The sequence below is a fragment of the Myotis brandtii genome, unplaced genomic scaffold (genome assembly GCF_000412655.1).
Source record: "Myotis brandtii unplaced genomic scaffold, ASM41265v1 scaffold185, whole genome shotgun sequence".
Taxonomy (NCBI): domain Eukaryota; kingdom Metazoa; phylum Chordata; class Mammalia; order Chiroptera; family Vespertilionidae; genus Myotis; species Myotis brandtii.
Window position 1 is genome coordinate 5,389,021 of NW_005356870.1, and position 7,462 is coordinate 5,396,482.

At 46.3% G+C, this 7,462-nt stretch overlaps 1 long non-coding RNA gene across 2 annotated transcripts in view; it reads right to left on the reverse strand.

The window, feature by feature from the left end:
- The window catches only part of LOC106725730, a 14,986-nt gene extending 7,855 nt beyond the window's left edge, over positions 1 to 7,131 (reverse strand). Inside the window, exons 1-3 of one of the 2 annotated variants that reach the window (XR_001361658.1) lie at positions 7,062 to 7,131; positions 6,050 to 6,206; positions 4,251 to 4,335 (exon numbers count right to left, since the gene is read on the reverse strand). This is a non-coding gene — a long non-coding RNA (uncharacterized LOC106725730). Of the gene's footprint in view, positions 1 to 4,250; positions 4,361 to 6,049; positions 6,207 to 7,061 lie in introns of both variants that reach the window. The other variant, XR_001361659.1, reaches the window with a different exon arrangement.
- Between the last annotated feature and the right edge of the window lie 331 nt (positions 7,132 to 7,462).

The following is a 7,462-nucleotide window of genomic DNA, read 5'->3' on the forward strand; positions in this document are numbered from 1 at the left end:
GGGGGTTAATGGGGGGGAATGAGGACACATTTGTAATACCTTAACTAATACAGAATTTAAAGATTTTAAAAAAATAAAAAATAAAAGTCTTTAGGAGGATAAAAAAAAATAAAATCAAAAATAAAATTTTAAAAAAAGCTGCAGAGAGCAGGGGCCACGGCAGAGGCGGCAGGCGGGGCCAGGGCCAAGGCCCTTGCATGAATTTTGTGCATCAGGCCTCTAGTGTGTGTGTGTGTGTGTGGGTGTGTGTGTGTGTGTGTGTATTCTCATCTATCCTTAAACCATCCCTATGGGGATATATTATTAGCTCTATTTACAGATAGGGGAAGTGAAGGTTAAACAGGTTAACTTACCAAGGTAACAGTCTGAATCCTATGTAACAGGAGCTGTGTGCTCAGGTACAAGCTCAGCCCAGCCTAACGCTTCCACAGAGATGGGAACTTCAGGCTGCTCTCAATGATGTGAGCTGACAACCTGCGCTCAGCGTACCTCTCCTGCATGGCTGTCCACTCTCCCTCTCCCCTAACCTGCCGGCCCTGAACTACGAGGCTATTTGTTTGTGCAAGTGTTCACTTTGATGCAGGCAATCCCTCCCATCCTCTGGGAGGCCAGTGTTCTGATGCTTTTGTGATATCCCACTTTCTCAATTCAGGAGTATCTGAATAAGCTCATGTTTATTACCCGTGTAGGAATGTTTACTGGAACTCACAGTGGGGCACACAATTGAAGAAAAACAATGCTTGCCCGGCCAGTGTGGCTCAGTGTTTGAGTGTCAATCTCTGAACCAGAAGGTCATGGTTCAATTCCCAGTCAGGGCACATGCCCAGGTTGTGATCTAGATCCCCATTGTGGGGTGTGCAGGAGGCAGCCAATCAATGGTTCTCTCTCATCATTGATGTTTGTATCTCTCTAGCCCTCTCCTTTCCTCTCTGAAATCAATAAAAATATTTTAAAAGAAAAATATAAAGAATGCTTTAATATAATATTTTGAAAAAAATCAAAGTTAATGTAAAAATATTTATTTTAAATAAAGACGGGAGATCCTCCCCACATCTGCACCACTCACCCCACCCCCTCACCTAGCCTCAGTCCTGTCGGATCCTGGCTATGTTTAAATTATTGACATTCTGTTCATTGTGAATGTTTTTTGCATTGATTTTTTTTAAATATGGTACTAAAACATTATTTATCCTGATGACAGAGGGGTTTTATTTGAGTCCCCTTAAATTTTGTACCCAAGGCCTCCCTCGCCTCACCCTATCCCAGTCCAGGACTGAGTATATAAAAGACAGAATTGCAGACCGTAGGCCCCGACTCCCAGTTTCCCCATGTCCTTCCCTGTCTCTCTTTATGTTAGTTCAGTGGTTCTCAACCTTGGCTGCACATTAGAATCACCTGGGAATCTTTTTAAAATCCTGATTTCTGGGCCTCATCCTCCGGAAATTCTGTTTCTTTGTTACTAATGTTGTGGCCTCACCCCATAACAAAGAAACAGAATTTCCGGAGGATGAGACCCAGAAATCAGGATTTTAAAAAGATTCCCAAGTGATTCTAATGTGCAGCCAAGGTTGAGAGCCACTGTGTTAGTTTGCCACGTCAGCCGCACCAAATAAGTGACCGCCACATGCACTCAAGTGCCTAGCGGAGCCGTGAGGAAGGAGGAGAGTCTCTCCGCCGGGCGGCAGAGCCAGAGGAAGGCTTTGGCTGTGTTTCTTGCTCTTTCTTACAGGACACTTCTTATTCCATCAGCTAAGCACTTTGCCGAGAGGGAAATTCCTACCTTTGACACCCTCCAGTCAGTGTTGACATGTAATTTTAATTATTCAATTCCTATCACTGTTTCTCTAAGGCAGGGTTCTCGGTCTTTAAAAAACTAATCCCTGTGCCCAGGCTGCTTCCAAGATCCATTAAATCAGTGTCTCACGAGGCAAGAGCCTGGTGTCCGCAATCTTTACAGCCTCCTGGTGAGGCGGTGTGCAGGCAAGGTTGGGAACCATTGCTCCAGTGCATGGCTGACTTTTCCTTTTCCTCTGTCGGAGGGTTTTCCCTGTGGTCCCTCCCAGAGGACATCAGCCAGGGCTCCAGGGGCGGAGGGAGCCGCATTCAACCCCTGGCTTTCCCACAGACTAGCTTTGTCATCTTCACAAGATACTTGATTTTTGTTTCCTCAGCTGGACCCTGGGGATAGAAACAGTATTTACCCCGTGGAGTTGTTTGAAGGAATCAAGCCGAGGCGTCTGAGACACCGAGCCCAGCGCTTGGTGCGTGTGCCTGCACGCACGCTCACTGGGAGCTGTTAGCGTGATGAGTTATGAATCCATCCTGCCAACAAGATGGCAAGGAGCCAGTGAATAAACAGATAAAGGTGGAGCTGCTCTGTCGGGAGCCCGTGGCGGGGCGACACTCAGACCCCACTCTCCTTCCCAGGGTGCTCTGCAGAACCCCGAGGGGCTCTGGGAGGCAAGTTGAAGATCACTAGTACATAATGACATCACGGACCCAATTTTACAGTTTAGAGTGGCTCTTTCTGCCTCGGCACTCCTGTCGCCCATTTCTGATCTCTCTTCTGGTGGCAGGCATCGGCTGGCCAGGTTCAGGGCCACTCTGCGGCCACAGGACCCAGGGCTGCTTGGCCCAAGTGGCCTCCGTGGCCTCAGGCTTATTTGTGGAGTAAGCCGCCGAATTCACGGACCCACCGAAGGAGGTTGCTCTAAATGCCCAGTCCCCTGGCTGGTGAATGTCCGTTTGGCTTCGAGGTGTGTGGTGGCGGCTGGAGGCTTGAATGTGTTTCCTGTTGGAAAGCACAAGGGTATTGAAGTGCCAGGTGGGGGAGGATCCCGAGGGCGTCCAGGCGGGGCGAGGACCCTCCCTCTGGGAAAGAGCGGTTGCCTTTGTTCCCATCTGAGAGTGGCTGTGCTCTCTATTCGTTTCGTGGGCAGTGTTGATTGTTTCACCCCAATGAGTCCAAAGTCTCGGCCCAGTTGAGAGACCCTGGCCAGCCTCGGGCTGACTCCGAAGGGGAGGCAGAAGGGTTAGACAGGGCCAGTGTGGCAGGTTGGCTGGGCCTCAGACTCGTCTGTACCACGAAGTCGAAGTCGGCTGTGGTTCCTCTTCCCTGAGAGAGGCCCGTCTGGGTCCTGCTGGCCCATGTGTTACTCCCATCGCTTCCTTTCTTCCCACCAATCGAGTGTCTTTCTCTTTTTGCAGAAAGGGGCACTCCTTGTACCGAGCTAACCGCTGAATAAACTACCCGATAGTAAGAGTGTTTTGTTTTTTCCTCCCCCGAGCCCATTTCCAGGCCTGTGTGGGAAGAAAGGTGATATTTCACCCCAGCCTGAGTGGAAAGTGTATGCCTTGATTGTTCTTTAGAGAAGCTATTTTAGTGAGACGCGTAGTCGTTGGGCTCTTTAATTGCAGGTAACAGAAGCCAACTTGTGGCGGCTGCAGCCACAGAGAGGAATTTATTATAAGGATAAAGGAGCATCTCATGGAAGCGACGACAGGAGTGTGGCCAGGCCTCAGGAAGGAACTGAGGCCTGGAGAGCTGCCAGGACACCTCCGCGTGTTTCATCTCTGACGCTTCCCATGTGTGCTCTCTTTGTCTCTCTCGCTAACTGGTTTTCACTGCCTCTGTCCACAGGGAGAAACGCTGCTGTCACTCAGAGGGTACGCTCTTCACCTCTGGCCAGGATGACTAGTGGCTTTCAGTAAAGATTCATGGGAAAAAGAACCTGGTGGGTCAGATTCCCCCAGCGATGGTCTGTGGACAGATGGCACAGTGGCCGTCTTCTCATCCAAGGTTTCCAGATCTGGCTGATGATTAGAGTCCCTAGTGGGAGATTTTTGCTTTTATTTTTACATACAGACCCAGGTTCCACCTTAGAATCTATAGCAGTAGGAGCTGGGACTCTGCACTAAAAATTCCTCCAGAGATTCTGATGATAAATGAGATTTGAGAGCCAATGAAACCCAAGTCTTAGGTACCCATTAATCTTTCTCCTAAGGACTCATGAGAGACTGCCTTTTAAGCTGTCTATTTGTGGAGGCTATTACTATAGGGCTGGAATGCACAATTCATTTCAGTGCAAATATAGGTGAGTGGGATGGGGAACTCCCTACCCCACTGAGCACTTGCAAAAGAACCAGTCTAGTGGAAATCTGAGAAGCCGGCTAGAGCTGGATCTAACATCACTGTTCTTAAAGGCTTCATGTTCAGCACTTTTAGACAAGATTTCAAGAACCGTGCTTACCAGGTGAAATCTGGCTGAGTGTTAGCCAAGCAGATGATACAGCAGTGTGGGCCAGTGTGAGTCAAGAACAGGTTAGAACCTAGGGCTTCAGAATGAGGAAAAATAGAACTCTGCTGGGAAAATGCAATCGTAGAGAATCAAGTTGTGTTTTATGTTCCTACGTTTTTATTTCTCACACAGGCTGATACCTAAACTATCACCGCTTGTAATGTCTACTGGCTTGTTCCTTAAGACTGAACTTGTGTCTCCACTGAGAGAAAGCCTTCTCTGACTCCTCAGTCCCCTAATCATCGCTTCTGCCCCTATAATACCCTCTGCGTACCTTGACCACATAGTGGGTTGTACTCGTTTTACTTCTCCATCGCCTCCACTTGATGATGGGGAGTTGGCACTTCGGTACCTAAACCTACATGAAGGTTGGCGTGAACTGTCCTACTGAACTGATGTAGGACATGCCTGCTAATTTGGCCCCTGGCAGCCCTTCTGTCCCTCACATCCCCTTAGTCCCATAGTCAAAGCCATTTTGCTTTTGCCAACAATCTCAATACCATTCCAGGTTCTGGGAGCACTCATCCCTTAATCATGGAAAATTTAGGGAGCCCTGCATCCAGTGTGCCATGCTAGTATGACACCCTGATGAATCTGGAAGATGTTTTACTTGTGTTTTACTCTACGATACTCTAGCTAAATCAGCCATACTTCACTAGGCATGATTCATATATTACCTCATTTAATTCCCACAACAAGCCTACAAAGAATGCTTCATGGGAAAAACTGGGAGTCAGAAAGGTTAAGTAACTGACCTAAGCCACACCACCAGTAAGTGTCAGAACCAAGATCAAAACCCAGATGTGACCCAAAACCTTATGCTCTTAAACACCAGGCTGCACTTGAGTTCTTTTTTAAACTTACAGTCAGATGCTTAGTTAACTAGTTACTTTATATAGCTGGTTATCATTCCCTGTGTATGCCTCATAGCTGAGTGTCTGCCTCATTTTCTCAATTAGAATAAAATAGTATTTGTTGGCTGTATATAATCAATATAATTATATTGATCTGAACTAAAAAAAAATAGTGCCTAACCTTCTCTTATTGGTTATCAAGTACAGAATGATTTCCTACACGTAGCTATTTGAAAGTTTCCAACAGAATGTAAGCCTAGGCCTATTTGCATCTCATCCACTTGCCATGGCTGAGGAAAAGATTTCTCATAGCTGTCCCCATTTTCCACAAGATATTCCTGAACTTCAAGGAAGTCCAGTGTGCTGATTTAGAAGTGGCCCTACACAGTAGGGTCTGAGAATACTTACCAAGAGAGGTGATGGAGCCAGCCACAGCTCTCAGAATAGTCATAACTGAGTCACAAAAGAACCACACAAGCTGGGCCTGAAATTGGGCCGTTAGGGGAGGGCACAGTATACAAATTTCCCAACATGCCAGCTACATATCTGACATCCCACACAAGAAAACCTTCTTCTCTGGTCTTAAAGGAGGGGTTCTAGGAGACACAAGAGTTCTACAGGATATCAGAAATGGTTTGCATCAATGACAAGTGGGGAAGTCGAAAACTAAATTTTAAATAAACCATAATTATGCAGCCTCTCCTCACTGAAACGTGGTTCAAAGGCTAGAAACCTAGAGATGAACTTGGACCTAAGAGTAGAATCAACCCCACCTATACCGACAAAAGACATGAAACGTAGACTGCAAGGGGGCAGGGGCAGGCCTCTCTCTCCAGAGGCTGCACTAGTCCAGTGCCTTGCAGAGATGACATGTACCAGGCAGATACATGATCCTACCTTTGGGAGAAACAGAGGGACAGGCTGATTCAAGCAGGCTCAGGTGTCACCTTCTGAAAATATAAAGTTTTCCTCCAGCTTCATGAGCAAACTTTTCATTCCAGATGCAAAGGGCAATGCATCGAGGCTTCCTCCAAGGGCAGAAAGCCACAGCAGCCTGCAGTGGGAAAGTGAAGCAACCCATAAGCATAAAGAACAGGTAACTGGCACCTTTGCCCCAGATTTTGAATGTGAGTGATGAGCAGGTGACAGAAGTACAGGTTGGGAGGAGGGAGAAGGGAGGGGATAGCCATGTGTTTGTTTCTTAATATATCAACTCTAAATGCTGGACACACTCTTAGCATATCCAGTAAGCTGGTAGAAAAGCAGTTCTGGAACTCAAAATAGAGGTCTGGGCAATAGATTTTAGGAACCATTAGCAGGGAGGTGAGAGTATCCTATGTGTCAGAGAAGACAAGAAATCAAGGTGAGGACCAAGGACATGAGCTTAGGGGAACATGCACTGGATGAGGCCTTCTGGTTACACAGTCCCCAAGTTCCTCCTCTTCTTTCTACAGAGATTCCCCTCGGCCCTGAGAAATCCCTAATGCTCTCCTTATTCTATTCCCTTCTACCTTGAACAGAAGTAGTAAATCTTCTCCCCAAACCTGACAGTCAGATAGAGCCTTGGAATAAATGACTTCACTCTGGTTTGTAAAAGGCCATAAAGAATGTTGTAGTAGAGTGATCTTTGAGTGGATTAATAACCTTTCTCCAGAATAAAGAACTGTGGTGTTTAAAACAACGTAAGATTCTTATTGCGTCCCATTAATCTGTATAGTTGAGAAAAAAATTACTTATGAGAATGGTTTAAATTGTTACGTTGGTACTTTATTACATCTAATTTTCAAAAGCTCCCCTTCCTTCTCTCCTCCCCACACACTAACTGGTAGAACAGAAGGAAGTTGCCTGTATGAGGAATGTAGGACTTAAAGCAAGTTTTATGACTTAAGGCCTATTTATTATATTTTACCTGTCTTTCCTGAATTTCCTGAACCATCATTAAGTTATTGTTTGAAGTTCCCACATTCTTCTCCCTAGACACACAGTATGAACAAGAAGCCGTGGTCACTGCGTTCTTTATACATTTGGCGCAAGCTCACAGAAGAGCCGTGTAATCACTGGGACACTCAGCAGAGCAAGCGATTGGGTTTCAGCTGTCTGCACTGGGAACTGTTTCCTAACATTATATATACCTAGCATGTGGGCAGTTTCAACACGGCTCGGGACTGAATAAGCACTAGACTGAGGTGGGAAGAATGCTAACCCAGGTTTCTTGACATTATCAGATAAAGGGAACTCAAGAGGCTTGGTGTTGGCTTGTTGACAGATAAGCTTTCTGACATTAATGCAGGTTGGTTTGTTTTACACTCC